Here is a 15,505-nt window from a genome sequence, read left to right as displayed (position 1 = left end):
GTTTTATTCAGTTTTCAGTGTTGGAGAAAAAGAAGAAACACATGTTTAAGAGAAAGTTACACAAAAAGCCTCATGTTAAATCATGTTGAAGTCTGGTGGTACAAAAGGTGGTGCAAAAAAAAAAAAAGGAAGCCTGTTATCATAATTGTTTCTCTTAAAATGTCTACCACGAATACAGCCCTAACCCTATACATAACCCTAAACTTAACCAGAACTAGTAACTAATCATAAATTTAACCGTAACCCTAAACCTAACCCTAACTCTATTCTAATCTTAAACATAAACCTAAGAATACAATAGAACAGAATTTTTATTGTCACTGAGAAAACAGTGATGTATAACACAGTATAACAGTGTTAACACTTTATAACAGTGTTATCAACTGTGTTAAAAACTGCAGTTTAGCGATAGTAAATAATGCAAATAAATAATACAAATCTGTTAATGGTTTATAGTGATATGTGCAAACAGTGGTGGGTGTTCTGTGTTCGCTCATCGGTATGAAAGGATTGAGTGAAGGTGGGAGGGGGGGTGGGGGGTGGTTGATGGCTTTCACAGACTGAGGAAAGAAGCTGTACTTCAACCTGTTAGTTCTTGTCTTTAATTGTCTGCATCTCTTGTTAGAGGGGATGGGGCTGATGTAAGTTTGAGCTTGGGTAATGCTTTTACTATAACCTAACCTAAATCGAACTTAAACCCTAATCGTAAACATAGCCCTAACTGTAACCATAACTCTATATTTGACCATAAACCCAACTGTTGCATCCTAAATCTAACATATGGGCAGCACTGCATTAGCTCAGCTTCATGTACAGAACAGAGAGTTTGAGTTAATATTGTAAAACAGTGCCACCAGTGAATGGGAGATTGCTTAGCACACACACGACTGTGAATTATAATCAATCAGAAAGTACAAATATAAGGATTATCTTGAGTGATTGGTTTAGTAATGTATGTAAAATTTTTTGGAGATCTTGTTGACAGGCTATAATCCCTGGGAATGCCATAACTTTCTGTTTTATATGCAACATAACATAGCAGCCATGTTACTTTTTTTCCCTATTTAAAGCTTGTGGACAGTTAGTTGCACATTCTTTCAGAGTCCCATTTCTGAATGCATATAAAAACACAATTTAACTCTAGTTTTGGAGACAGTTATTTCCATATTCTCATGTTTTATTTACTATACACCCGTCATTATGCAAAGAAATTATCTGATAAATATCTCAAGAAAATCTCCTGGAAATTGAATACATTATTGGCCCTGGCTTTTGCAGGACTACTGTGTGTACTATTAGGTCTAATACATAATAGTAACACTAAGCCTCTTACATATTTTTAAAGCTTTCAGCTTGTGTTTCTTGTTTACTGTTTGGTATACACCGACAACATGTTTAATTTTCAAAGAGGCAGGAAAAGTGAGGTCAGGTTCACCTCAGAACAAACAGCTCTCCCCTCTCTCCCTGGGGATGAGATGACTTTTCCTGCCCTTTAAGCTCCATTCCCTGTCTAAGGTCGCTGGTGAATATTCTTGAATCATTTAAAACCAAGATCACAAACAAGCTTCACTGTGATCAGTGCTGCTCGGATGTGTGTCGTCTAATCCGTATTTTCTGGGTAAGATTAGATGCTGCAAAAGAAAAGCCTAGATGTAAATAATGGCTTCATTATCATTTGCAGAGGAAAGGCAGTGATTAATCTGCAGCGTGGCAGTATCTCTGGCTATGACAGATTGTCTCATTAGGTAGATGCTGTCGGTGTGTACATTTTCCATTGACAATGTTTGTGAAATCAAGTGTTACAGTGGGTTCTCAGAAGCCATAAATGGCCTAGTGCACTTCAATGTGAACCTGTGATTGTACAGGAAAGATAGGAGTAGCTAAAAATGAGACAATGACTCAGGTGGTTGGAGTCTGCACCACAAAAACATAGCCCAAAAAAAAAACTTTCCTGTGCAAATATGGTGTTTCCATCATGGGTTTGGGGTTTTTAAGCTTGAAGAGGCACCAAAAAGCACAAGGAGCTCTTAGGAGATTTTAGTAAGAGCCATTACCCTTAGCATTGCCTCTATTTTGAGTGCAACTGCACATTTCAGCAAAAGGCTTTCTCTTGATTTTAACTTTCACATTTTCAGGGAACTATTTAATTATCCTTGAGCCTGCAGAGGGTTTTGCATTAAAGTGTGCTGATATTATCTTTTAGCATTAAATGGTAGCAATGAATGTGACCATAATGCAAAAGCTCTCTACTAAATGACCAATGACAAAAGTTTAAGATACTGGCAGATTAGCTAGAGTACAGTTCTGTTAATATATATTATACTAATATATATGAATATATTGTACTATGCTGCATTTTACACTCACTCACATTAAAAAGTATATATTATACTGCTTTTTCCATAAGTGAAAGCAGATGTTTATATGATTTAGTCAAAATACCACAAGGATCAAACAACACAACACTTTTCTTACCCTGCCTAAGCAGCTCTGTTAAGACGACAGGTTTTAGCCTGAGAATGTGTTTCTGGGTAAACCAAACGTGAGGTGTCTGGAACTGCGACACAAGAGCATACTGATGTTTTGAATTGCTTTCTTCTATTTCTAGTATTGTTTTACCCATATTTAATAAAAAATCTTATATCTCCATGCTCCTTGGGTTTGTTTTGCTTGCTCTAACCTGTCTAGTGATGTGATCTGTGACTCAGACTAGGAGGCAGCAGTATTTAGAAGTATATGCCATGTATATAAGAAGCAGCACAAAATCAAAGACTCACACTGGCCCATGGTTTCCAGCTTAGGGAGATCACACAAAAAAACTGGGTTGTTTAATTTCACAGTTTGTGGGTTAGTATGTGCTCTAGATCCCCAAATTAATGTGCTAATGTACTTAGTCTGTTTTAAATGACATGTCCCCTTTAAAATCACAACGTGTCAGCAGCGACTGAGGCCTCAGCCACACTGATCCCACTTCAGTTTTACTCTGTAGATACTATAGGTGTAGCTTTACCCACAATAGCAACAGCTCATTGATTCACTGAATCTACTTCACTCTATGGATACTGTAGTTATAGTTCCATCCACAAAAACAACCTACTCATTTATAGACACCTCTTATACACCCTTAGAGACATATAAATTTGATTCATCCTATAAGTACTGTGGCTATAGCTCCACACATAAGCAATTTATTTTTCATCTGAAGTTGCCAGTACATTAGTATTTTTAGTCATATTTGCAAATTTGGAGAATTAAAAAACTTAAATGAAAAAAAAAATAAATAAATGAAATTTAAATGCCAGCGATTTTAACAAACGGCAAACTCACTGGCCAAAATGGTTTGTCAGACTGGAACTGGCCTTAATGATGGTTTGTTTTTCAAGTAGTGATGCACATATAAAACTAAATTAACAAGATAATAATAAACATACATGTATTCATATATTTAATTCACTCTGTCGATACTGTAGCTTTAGCTCCAACCACAGAACCACAAACTGATTCACTGACTCTGCCTCATATAGAAACACAAATAGAGAAATATAAATTGACTTTGTTCCATAGATACTGTAGCTATAACTCCACCCACAACAACAACACACTGATTCACTGACGCCATTCCTTATATAAAAACCACCAGAGACATATGTCTCTAATGACAATATAATTTAATGATTAATTTTTATTAACAATTTTGAAATGTTTCCAAAAAAAACTGATGTCAATGCAACACTGGATTAGAAAGAAAAAAACATACATTATTTACAGTGTGTATGCCATATCTGTAAATAAAGGAAAAAAAAATTGCATATATCACTGATGTTTATTTACTTGCTATGGCAACGAGCACAGATTGAGCTGAATGGAGTGAGGTGCTTTTAAGGTTGAGAAAGCTTGAGACGGAATAGTGCACATCAATAAACACGATTCAGTCATTGCGTAAGCAGTCAAATTACTGTGCAAATGCACTTCGGGATTATAAAAACAAAACTCCTCTGCATATATTTAAAACAGCCTCTCAGGCTCGGTCTTTCTCTCTGTCTCTCTCTCTCTCTCTCTCTGTCACTCTCTTTTTTCTATCAGAACATCAGAGGCAGGCACAGCCACTGCGAATCTGTCAGCACATCAGAGTTGGGCTGCCTCAGGGGAACCGAAGCTGAATGTCAAAGCTTAGCGCACCTCTGTGCTGGGACGTGCATGGAGCCAGTGAGAAAAAGGCACATAAACAGTACTGGAGATGGTCCCTTCTCTGGAGGCCTCAGATGAGAGGGTTTCCTGCAGCTGATGAGCTGGGCTGCAGTAGATTTCGACAGCGGTCTTGCACAGACCCTTATCCCCAATTCCTTTAGGTCATGTGAGTGTGAGCGTGTGACCGAAAAGGGTGGAGCAGAGTAATGATCAGAAGCCTTGGGGAAATACACTACTTGTTTTGATCACTTAAACACTCCCAGCGGGTGGTTAAAGATCATCTTTGACTGGGTTTTTATGGAATTAACGCTTTGGCAAGAACCAAGGTCTGTAGGGAACCGTTTGCAGAACATCACTGGGAAGGTGTGTGTGGGCTAGAGAGTTAAAGCAGTACAAGTATCAACCCCTACCTCTTTCCAACAACAGCCAGAATGCCACCAGCTTACTAGAGTTTTTGAGACTCGGCACAGAGTCTTTAATTACACCCAAAGGTCTTTCAAGTATGGTGTCTATTACAGAAGCTGGCATCTCAGTAGAGATTTGGTATGCTTCAAGATAGGTGTACAGTCTGCTTGAATCAAGGCTTTAATAAGATGAGGGTTTCCTGCAGCTGATGAAGCTCTCAGAAGTAGTGGCTATGTGGTCCTATATATATGCACTCTGAACTCCTCTATTACCAAATACATATGCACATGCATTTTGACCCTTATGGCGTTCTGTCCTGTACAAGGCAATTGTAGTCTTATGCTTGGGTATTGTAGTTTTTGGGACGTCAGTAAGACAAATTAAGTGCGAGAGCCTGAACTCCAGCTTCACTCTATTTATTGTTTTTATTTTATTTATTTGTTGTTAAGTGAATTAATCGTGGCGATACAACAATAAATAGCTAAGATATCATGTTTTTGCCCTGTCTAGTATGTTCTTGCTCTGTCTGTGTCTCCCTTGTTTACTGTCATGCTTTGCCCCTCTGTCCTTTGATTTCTATCCTTGTTTTGTGCTTTGTCTTGTTCCCACCATGTACTGTTTGAGTCTTTGTGTAGGTCCACCATTTTACATTCCTGTCTCTCTCTGCTTGGGTCAACCTTTCTAGGTCTGTTTAGGTCTCTGTGTTTAGTTTAGCTTTCCCAGGTGTCTGTGTTTTTGTCTAGTAATTCTGAGATGTGTTTTAGGCCTCCTCAGTGTCTAGGTCTCTACCTTACTCTTCAGGTCTACTTTTGATTAGTTGTTTTTAGTTAGTTTATTCTATTCATTTGTTTCTATTATTTTCATTTAATAAAAACCTACCCTGCGTTAATCTGTCTCCCTGGGTACTTACCTTGACATAAACACATAGAAGAAAATGTAATGCAAAAAAATTGTAATTGGTAAATAAATAAATAAATAAATAAATAAATTATTAACCGGATTCCAAAAAAGTTGGGACACTAAACAAATTGTGAATAAAAAAATGCAATGATGTGGAGATGGCAAATGTCAATATTTTATTCGTAATAGAACATAGATGACAGATGAAAGTTTAATCTGAGTAAATGTAACATTTTAAAGGAAAAATATGTTGATTCAAAATTTCACAGTGTCAACAAATCCCAAAAAAGTTGGGACAAATAGCAATAAGTGGCTGGAAAAAGGAAATTGAGCATATAACAAACTGGAAGACCAATTAACACTAATTAGGGCAATTGACAACATGATTGGGAATAAAAAGAGCTTCTCAGAGTGTCAGTGTCTCTCTGAAGCTAAGATGGTAAGAGGATCACCAATTCCACCATTGTTGTGCAGAAAGATAGTGCAGCAATACCAGAATGGTGTTACCCAGCGTAAAATAGCAAAGACTTTTAAGTTATCATCATCAACCGTCCATAATATCATCAAAAGATTCAGAGAATCTGAAACAATTGCTGTGTTTAAGGGTCAAGGCCGTAAAACTCTACTGAATGCTTGTGATCTCCGGGCACTGGGCCAGGGCTCTTTTAAAATGGAGTGTGGCAAAATGGAAGACTGTTCTGTGGTCAGATGAGTCACGATTTGAAGTTCTTTATGGAACACTGGGACGCCATGTCATCTGGACCAGAGAGGACAAGGAACAAGTTGTTATCAACGCTCTGTTCAGAAGCCTGTATGACTGATGGCATGGGGTTGCATGAGTGCTTGTGGCATGGGCAGCTTGCATGTCTGGAAAGGCATCATTAATGCAGAAAACTGTGTTCAGGTTCTAGAACAACTCATGCTCCCATCTAGACGTCATCTCTTTCAGGGAAGACCCTGCATTTTTCAACAAGATAATGCCAGACCACATTCTGCAGCAATCACAACATCATGGCTACGTAGGAGAAGGACCCGGGTACTGAAATGACCCTCCTGCAGTCCAGATCTTTCACCTATAGAGAACATTTGGCGCATCATAAAGAGGAAGGTGCGACAAAGAAGGCCCAAGACGATTGAACAGTTAGAGGCCTGTATTAGACATGAATGGGAGAGCATTCCTATTTCTAAACTTGAGAAACTGGTCTCCTCTGTCCCCAGACGTCTGTTGAGCGTTGTAAGAAGAAGGGGGGATGCCACACAGTGGTAAAAAATGGCCATTTGTTGACGCCATGAAATTTTGAAACAACATATTTTTCCCTTAAAATGATACATTCTCTCAGTTTAAACTTTTGATCTGTGATTTGTGTTCTATTCTGAATATAATATTAGATGTTGTCACCTCCACATCATTGCATTCAGTTTTTATTCACAATTTGTTTAGTGTCCCAAATTTTTTGGAATCCGGTTTGTAACAGAGAAATATATACATTCAGAAAAAAATAAGTGGATAAATTAAATTGACATTATATACATACTTTTATTACTTTAAATATTACTTTAAACATGTAGCTCCCAAAATAGCAGCTTTACAGGAGAAGGGAAAAACCTTCTTAACTTTCAATTGAAGTCAATGTAAAAAGATTTTATTCCAAGTAATCTTGGAGCATTTCTGTTGGTCCATTCATCATGAAATTTTCACACAGTGTGAATGTCAGCTGTCTTCAAATGTCTTCAAACATTAAAAATTCACAAAAATGGATATATTCTTATATGCATTTTTTGTTTTATTTCCTTTTAATTTATTGATTAATGCATTTTTTAATTGACTTATATTTTCATTTTGGCAGATATGGCCCTCCATTGTCTTCTGATGATCTTTTGTGTCACATTCATGCACATATATGACGAAAACTGTTGTAGCACTGAATGTATAAAAAACCTCACAGGAATACTCTGTTAATTTTGATCACTTTACCGCAGGTGGGTGCGGAATGTCTTTGACTAGGTTTTGCGCAGTGAACATTTTGGCATGAAGCAAGACCTGCAGGGAATTGTTCACAGAACCTCACTGGGAAGATGTGGGTGGACTAGTGAGCAAAACCAGCACAAGAATCAATCCTTACTTCTTTCCAACAAATGACAGAATGCAACCACAGCAGTAAGAGGCTCGCTAAAATGTCTGTGTCTGGGCCTTGCCCTGGATTCTTTGATTACGCCTCAAAAGCATTTAAGAATGGTATCTCCCGCAGAAGCTTACATATCCACAAAGGATTGCCAGATATCTCTGAGACAACTTAGTGGTCTCTGCCATTCAGCCATGGAAGTCTATCTCTGCAGCTTCTTTGGAGAGCATTTCCGATGTAAGTATAGGGTCAATCGCAGTGGAACGCAGGGTCTTGTTGTAATTGGCTAACTTCTACTCCAGATTTTCTTTGGCTTCACCCACTTTAAACAGACAAACTGGAAGATCATTCCTTAGACCCTTCTTATCATCTTGCAGGTTTCAAAATCACTGTTCTAAACTGTCCAGTACATGTTTTATAAAATTAAGAGAATGTTTTCTCCATTTGCTAGATCTCTGGTTTGTTTGCAAAATAGAAAATAGTCTGGTGTGTGTATGCAGCCTTGGCTCTGTAAATGGGAAACAAACTAAATGTCTCTGTCTAAATTGTCTCAGGAGCAGAGAAACTGCATATGAATGTGTCTGGATGGTAGAGAGACATCAGAATGTTGAAAAGCATGAAAGGAGATGATGATGTTGCTTTATTCCTGCCCCATAGGTGGGTAATATTGACCTATTTTGCTGTTACATTTGCATTACCTTTCATCAGGATTATATTTGCATGTGTAATTTGTCCACAAGATGTCAGTAATATTTATGGTGGATTTGCACAGGATAAGAAATCTCTGCCTTCCCACCAAAAGTATACTTCCCTAAATGACTTCATCTTCTTGTTCTTCATAATAGACAACAGGTGTGAAAGTGGCAAGAAACATTACTAATCCTTCACACAGTTATTATAACCGATATTATAAACCGTTTAATGGTAATGGCATACATTCATAACACGTATGGAGACCACTAGTGTGGACAAAACAAACCTACAGGTCGTTTTGTGGTTTTGAGTGTGGTGCCTCTTTCAACCTCTGAGCTGTATATTTCATCACTAAACACCTTCTTCAGCTCCTCCGTTCTCAAGAAATCTGCATAAAAATTTGGATGGGATTAATATAACTTGAGTTCATTTTTACTGTGTGTTTTACGGTAGAGAAATGGCACAGGAATTTTCTGAAACGGGAGGGTGCACTCCGGAAAAATGACCGAAATAGTCTATTCAGATGAGATTAAAACTACTGAGATACTGGGGTAATAATTACTTTACCCCCATGTCCACAGGTACTAATCCCATACGAATAGGGCTTTACTCAAACATACTGTTCTAGCTTAAAAGATTTTCATAGTTTCTGTTTTTAAAGTTTTTCTGTGAGAAAATTAGTTCGCTTTTACTTTGTCTTTAAAGTTCTAAGCCTGTTTCTTATTTTATCACAGGGTGGGGATTCCTCTAGCAAAAGAAAACTCCAGCATTGATGAACAAGGCCAGCTGGCCCTTAAACGAGGGGACTCAGGGAAACCTGAATGCATAATCAACTGTAAAAGATATACTTGACAAAGGTGGTGTATTGACCAGATTTGTTGAACATCTTGATGTTGTGTTGTTCGTATTTGTTTTTTTTAGTCCTTCAAAATCTGGAGGCTGCCACCAACCTCCCCTTAATTCGTGTTAAGCCTTTGCCAATTTGCCAGATCAAACAGCTTGAACTTTTTTGGTGTCTGCTACCGGCACTTGTGGTACTCCCTGCTCTCATAGATATTATGCATTGTGGTCTCTGTGAAGAAGTGCAGCTGGTGGCACTCCTCTGACTAAAGCAAATAAGGGGCTGTTTTGGAGAGAGGGGAAAAGCTTGCGGTGGGACGTAATGGTCCACCGCTGAGCATTTGGAAGGAAATGAATTGCTGTTTGTTTCTGTGAGTGACAAATCTGAGCTTTTAAGCTGGCAATCAGTGGCTGGTTGGAGATGCAAAAAGGGGCTTGATGCATAGGAGAAGCAGAGACGGCCGACAGCAACAGACTCTGATTCCTCGACGCGTTCCCCTCCTTTTTTATTTTTTTGCTCACCCAAGCAAAGACCACATGCTGCTAGATCAGTCCCATTCGTTTCACTGCACCAGTCCTCTGATCTCAACAAACAGAGTCTCCCCCTAGAGAGCTGATGCTACTTATCTATCTATTCAGGCTCAATCGGACCACTTTCAGGCACTGATAACTCAGGCCACGATGCCGTCACCTGAGGTTGAAAAGACTTTATCCTCAGTTCAGTAGCATAGCTTCTGCATGATAGATCAAGCTACTCATTTTTAATGCACCGTAAGTGGGAAGTGATGGCAGAAGTGAAGATGCAGAGAACAAGGATGGAATTCCGATGGAATGCTGTGGGAATATTATGCTTGGAGCAACATGGCACAGTGGCCAAAGACTAATGCTGTGTCAGAAATGGCTCCCTACTCAACATTCCCTACACTATTTACTATAGAGTGCACTGTTAAAGGGAACTGAATTCAGGAGGGTGGTGAACGATTTTGAACATGACATCATAGGAATTTATCAAACAAAGATGTGTATTATGCTTATCTGCTAGGATACACCCATTGTACACTACTCATTGCGGTGCACTGAAAATTGCTCATTATTCTTTTGGAGTCAACTAGAAAATGGCGGGACTCGAAAATAGTGTACTGTATAATGTGTAGAGCACACTTTTGGACACAGCACTAATCTGGGATACGGAAGGATGTGCCTCCAGTCTTTTTGCCACAGATCAATACACCCTTCATCACAGCTCAGAGTACAAGAGATGTCTCTCAAGACTTACGGTTTCTCTGGGACCTGGACGGCAGATGGCTTGTAGATCTTTCTGGATCTTGTTTTCCACAACACCTCTGTGCACGCAGAGAGGGTCACTGCAACAACATATAAAATATTCCTTTTAGAGCCTAGAAAGAAGCTACTAAATTAAACCTGGACAACCAGGGGATTAATTAGCTGAAGCAAACAGTATCTGATGGGCACTCAGTCATTAGATACCACAACAAATTTTCAGAGGGGTTATAATGAGGTATTGCATCAAGGGACATTTACTAGTTTGATATTTGTAAATACAGGCTCAATTTAACAACTCCCATCAAGCCTGTTGCTGCTAATTTTAACGTGCAAGCAGAAAATTAATTTAATTTGTTCCAGCTGCATTACAAAGTGTCAGGATCCACTGATGATCCGATTACAGACTGACACAAAGATGGACAAGCCATTGGGAAATGTTCCTCACAAAGGTATGTATTTGTTGATCAAGTTCAGTAGTACATGTAAACCATATAGTTTGTATTTTCCTAGAGTGGTTCAAGGATACAGCATAAGGGCAGCCAAATGAATTATTTGAAGTCTTACCTAGCACCATCAGATGAAGAAATCTGAGTTCTTTGGATGTTGTGAAACTGTAAAGTTTGGTAGAGAAGGAATAACTGAGTTCATTTTGTCATGGTACTGGCTAGGTCTCTCTTATGACACCTTTCCAATGCTTGGTCCATACTTGGCCGCATGGTGGTGTCACAGTCAGCAGGTTGTGGGTTCAGGAACCACTCTGGGTGACTGTCTGTGAGGAGTTTGGTGTGTTTTCCTGTGTCCGCATGGGTTTCCTGCGGGTGCTCCGGTTTCCTTCAACAGTCCAAAAACAAGGGGGATTGGTGAATTAAAACAGTGTCCATAGGTGTGAGTGTGTGAGTGAATGTGTGTGTGTGTATGTGTTGTCCTGCGAAGGACTGGCGCCCTTTCCAGGGTGTGTTCCTACCTTACGCCAAATGACTCCGGGTAGGTTCCGGACCCACCCCAACCCTCAATTGGATAAGCAGTTACGGACAATGAATGAATGAATGAATCGTACATACTTGACTATGCTGTACTTAGGTTTTTTGCTTAGAACAAGTTGGTACATTGGAACTGAGAAGGGACTAAACCATGACGTATAAACATTGTAGAGCTATGACTGGCCAAAGAGACTTATCAATCACAACAAAATGCAGACACCCAGCACAAACTAACAATTTGTGAAATTTCCAAGCTACAGCAGTGATCACATTTATGATAAATTGATATTTATCTGATTCACAATGGCAGCTTGTAAAATGAAACTGTTTTTGAAGAGCTTCAAATGCTCTTTGGAGATGTGTTGAATGAGAGACTCCAGGGAGAACTGGATGGCGCAACAAGGAAAAATAAACTGTACTGATCTTGTGCACAGAACTGTATTTAATGTTAAAAGACATAAACGACACACAAATACACAATGAGCAAACAATGCTTAACATTACTTCCCCTATTGCTGTGGTTTCCAAAGCTAGCAGTTGTCATATGTGTTATGCAACGTCACTGGAGGTCAGCTGTGTTAATGGAAAAGCTACCTGGGACCAGGTCCCAAAAAGTGTGTAGAGCTGAGCTGAACCTGGTTCCAGTGAGAAGGAATCTACTTCTACAGCATCTAAACTCATTCTAGAGTAATGTCAGCTTCCTACTTTGTGGCAGCTGTTTCAGCATTATGTCTTGCACAAAGAAAGCTCTTTAAAAACGGTTTGAAAAGTTTAATGAGGACAAACTAGCCTACTGTGCGCAAAAGTCCTGCCCTCAAGCCCAGCAAAAACCTCAATGAATTGTAACACACACTCTGCCAAGTTTTATCAGCCAACATCAGTCCCCGATCTCACTAATGCTCTTTAACTTTCACTTGAAAATGGATTGCAGATTTTGGATTTATGCTGAGTATCAGACTCGCTACAGTAAGTTAATGTCTGAATACAAAGTAGGTCTTTCACACCTTACAGGCTGCTTAGAGAAGTATCTTTCATAGGCAGGGTATAACCTGTAAATGTACTTAGGGTTAAAGTAATCACTCTGTAACATTGAGATCATGTACTTTGGTGTTCAATTCTTTAAATGAAATATTATTTATGTCTGATTTATGACATATGTTCAATCTGTCAAATGTGGGTTTATGATGCCTTCAGGTCAGATAAGAATCTCATGAAGTCGGACAGTGAGGAAGCCTCTGTTTCCCTAATGTGACAATGCAGGCTGCTCAAGGTTGCTTTTAATGCATTTTTGTTTCCCCAGAAAGAGATATGACACATGGCAGCAGTGGTAAATACATATTAATTAGCACTAAAGCACAGAAGAGGAAGCACAATCCCTGTCTCAAGGGAACAGGGTGGATGCTTTATTATCCTGAGTTCCCACAGCAATGAGGATCACAGGAAACTGATCAGTGTCTGATGAAGATTAGAGCCTTGTTGGCATGACACTCCCCAGGCGGCCATTTGTCGAGTGGGAGTTGGGATGGGCACCTTCATGTTACTGTGAATTAGAAGTGAAAGGAAAAGAAAAGGGGTGGGCGGGCACATCTAATATCCATCAGATATTTGGTCTCTAAGCCAAAGAAAGGTGAATGAAAACAATCTCTGGCCACTAATGAAGGAAAAAAGACCCTAACTTTTCTGCCGGCAAGTACAAGAGACATCAGCCTTTATTCCTCAAAGTTACATATGGTAATGCTCTCAAAGGAAACAAGCTTTATATATATATATATATATATATATATATAGTTCCTAGGCATCATGTCATCTTTGGTGTGTAAAAGTAGCCTCTGAGAATTTCATTCTATAATCACTTAATCTTGTTCAGGGTTGCAGTGGGTCCAGAAGGAATTGTGGGTTTCTACCAGGAATTGTTGAATGCAAGTCCAACACAGGGCATCACACTCTCACCCAGTCACTCAACACAGGGGGCAAAATTGCAGAACAGGAGTTTGAGGACTGCATTTCTAAGACCATATGTTTTTGTGACACTTCTATCTAGCGAAGTGGAAATATGACATGGAAAATATGGACAGGAGTTGGTCTTGTGTGTGTGTGTGTGTGCGTGTGGATATTAAAAAATATTTTTAATATTCTTCTAGGATATATCCACCTATATCCTTTTGTGACTATGTGTTTCAAATATGAGGTTGAATTTCATTCCAAGATATTGTAGTATGTAGTATGTAGTATTTGTATGGAATATAAATGGAATAAGCCTTCAAAACTGTAAGTAATTAGATAAAGTTGTGATGTTTATGTGGAATAAGTCTGCCAATGTATAAATGATAGAAAGAACTAATACAATCTAAGCCCTGTGATGGACTGGCACCTTGTACAGGATGCATTCCTGCCTTGCTTGAACCCACCACAATGCTGTACTGGATACTTTCAACTGAAACTGGGTAATGAATGAATCATTCATTGTAACTGTTTATCCTGTTCAGGGTTGCGGTGGGTCCAGAGCCTACCCCGAATCATAGGGCGCAAGGCAGGAACACACCCTGCAGGGGGTGCCAGTCCTTCACAGGGCGACACACACATTCACTCAAATTCTCACACCTACAGAGACGTTTGAGTCACCAATCCACCTACCAGGGTGTGTTTGTGGACTATGGGAGAAAACCGAAACACCTGGAGGAAACCCACTTGGACACAGGGAGAACACCACAAACTACTCATAGACAGTCACCGGGAGTGAGACTCGAACCCACAACCTCCAGGTCCCTGGAGCTGTGTGACTGTGACACTACCTGCTGCACCACCGTACTGAAGTATTTAGATATATGTGTAAAATTGGGGTGGAATAAACTTTAAATATAAGTAGACAGAAAAGAGTATTGGTCATCCACTTCACTAGAGGGCAGTGTCCTGAACACCTTAAATCTTATCATTGTAGTCCTTAGACTGCAGTGGTCCTGAAACTGCAGCCTCCTGTACTGCAGGCACATAATATTGTGGCCTACCTATATTGTGTTTTTCTAGGAACATGGAAGGAAACCGTAGAATTTGAATAAAACACAACCAAACTTCTTACAGTCACCTGAGTTAGGCACGGTTTCAGAAATGGCTCCCTATCCACTATTCCCTACATTACTCACTATATAATGCACTAACATAGGGAATTGATTTCCAGAGAGTAGTGAATGATTTTGTACATTACCTCATGCAGGTTTTCACCAATTTGGATTGGTATCTACTATCCACTAGTGTACATGGGTAGTAAAGTATTTTTTGAGGAGCACTGTGGGATAGTTTGAGTGCACTAAAATTGTCCACTTGTTTTCCAACACTACTACAAAATGGTGGAACCCCAAAATTGTGGCTTTGAAGAGGTCAGGTTTTTTGTGACATTGAAACTGTCCTGTTTTAATCAAATATGCTGGACATTTGGATTTGAGCCACCTGTCCTGGAACTTAACAACCATTCCCCATTAATGCTTTGTGTGGGAATGCAGACTGGGGAATATTGTCATGTACTTGATATGTACATGAGACACTAATGGCAGGCTTTTGTTTCCACACGCCAATGCTGATCCCTTTATTTGGCCCTAACTTCAGGTCTTGTGTAGTCAGAAAATGGTCAGTGATATGTGTTGAGGGTAATGGACAAATCCACATCAATCATAATACAGTACTCAGTACAGACATCAGATGTATTCAGTGAGTGGAAGTACACAGCAGCACAAAATACAGCCCAATACAGTGAGTGGTGAGTGTTTAAACAATAAGTAATATATATATATATATATATATATATATATATATATATATATATTAGAAGAAGACTGTAAATCTGTAAAAGTACATAATGACCAGGCACTCACAGAGGGAACTTCATAACCTTTTGAAGTATTCACAAGGCTATAGAAATGCTTTTAAGACACAGAATACAATTTGAAGTGCAGAGTGAATACAGACACATTTGAGTGTTTTTTAATACTTTGGACCCTGTAAAACAAAGGCAATTCTCATGTCTCATTTTTAAGCCTCCTCTTGACCCACAGCATAAAAGCAACGTTATGTGCCATTCTTTCTGCTGGATTTATTTGA

At 39.1% G+C, this 15,505-nt stretch overlaps 1 protein-coding gene across 1 annotated transcript in view; it reads right to left on the bottom strand.

Moving 5' to 3' along the window:
- frmpd3 (FERM and PDZ domain containing 3) overlaps window positions 1–15,505 on the bottom strand; it is a 180,498-nt gene that overhangs the window by 80,627 nt on the left and 84,366 nt on the right. Inside the window, exon 2 of the mRNA XM_066649571.1 lies at window positions 10,426–10,513. The gene's annotated coding sequence lies outside the window, so the exon portion shown is untranslated. The remainder of the gene's footprint in view (window positions 1–10,425; window positions 10,514–15,505) is intronic.

This window comes from Hoplias malabaricus, chromosome 17 (assembly GCF_029633855.1).
Source record: "Hoplias malabaricus isolate fHopMal1 chromosome 17, fHopMal1.hap1, whole genome shotgun sequence".
NCBI lineage: Eukaryota > Metazoa > Chordata > Actinopteri > Characiformes > Erythrinidae > Hoplias > Hoplias malabaricus.
This window is presented reverse-complemented; position numbering and strand designations above follow the sequence as displayed.